We start from the raw sequence: 869 nt of genomic DNA, 5'->3' as shown, positions 1-869 counted from the left end.
CCATCTCTAATCAAATACTCATGATCTCAGTATTAACCAAAATAATTTTGCATAATTGAGCAGTATAAATGGATATACTTTTACCAGTATGCATGATTGATATATTTAGTGAAATAATGAAGTCAAACCTGAATATGGAAGTCTTCCCTCTCTGTGTCATGTATTGAGTTATGAGCTGCACACTACAGTTCTGTCTATTTATAGTGTTTTACTCAAGATCACCTGACGTGACAGTATGAACGTGAATGTGTTTTAGTCTGTTAATTATGTTTTTGTGGTGATGTCTATTAGCTGCTTTGAAATGGGGTCACCTATCTTGTGTGTAGATGTGAATGTTCAATCTATCTTTATTTTTATCATCATCATTATTATGCTAATAATTTAGTTGGTTCATAGACTATGAAATGGAAGAATTATATATGAGCAAATATCCGGCTTACACATTTTTGTTCTAAACATCATGTTTTGGTTATGGAAGTGTTGAAATGTCCAGTTTTCTTAATGTTAGTGGAACATTTTTATAAGGTTAATATGACGTTCCAGAAACATTCTATCAACTTAATTTTTATTAACATCTAAACATTGTAGGAACATTGATCAATATTTATATGTGAATAAATTAAATAATTAAATCTGTTATATCATATAAATCAATCAAGTCTGTTTAGAAAATGTGGACTAAACTGGCCGATTCAAATTTTACAATTTTACAATCTCTTTGAAGTGTCAAAGTGGCAGCACTGTTGAAAAAACCAGCATATGCTGGTTAGGTATGTTTTGACGCTGGGATGCTGGTTTAAGCTTGTCATATGCTGGTTTATGCTGGTCCTTTGCCAGCAAAGGACCATCTTAAACCAGCAAAGGACCAG

General features: G+C 32.1%; 1 long non-coding RNA gene across 1 annotated transcript in view; it reads right to left on the bottom strand.

Annotated features, from left to right (window-relative positions):
• Window positions 1-159, bottom strand: part of LOC107574197 (uncharacterized) — a 7,363-nt gene extending 7,204 nt beyond the window's left edge. The window contains exon 1 of the long non-coding RNA XR_001607638.1: window positions 129-159. This is a non-coding gene — a long non-coding RNA (uncharacterized lncRNA). The remainder of the gene's footprint in view (window positions 1-128) is intronic.
• Between the last annotated feature and the right edge of the window lie 710 nt (window positions 160-869).

Source organism: Sinocyclocheilus grahami, unplaced genomic scaffold, assembly GCF_001515645.1.
Source record: "Sinocyclocheilus grahami isolate Dianchi unplaced genomic scaffold, SAMN03320097.WGS_v1.1 scaffold2142.1, whole genome shotgun sequence".
Lineage (NCBI taxonomy): Eukaryota > Metazoa > Chordata > Actinopteri > Cypriniformes > Cyprinidae > Sinocyclocheilus > Sinocyclocheilus grahami.
This window is presented reverse-complemented; position numbering and strand designations above follow the sequence as displayed.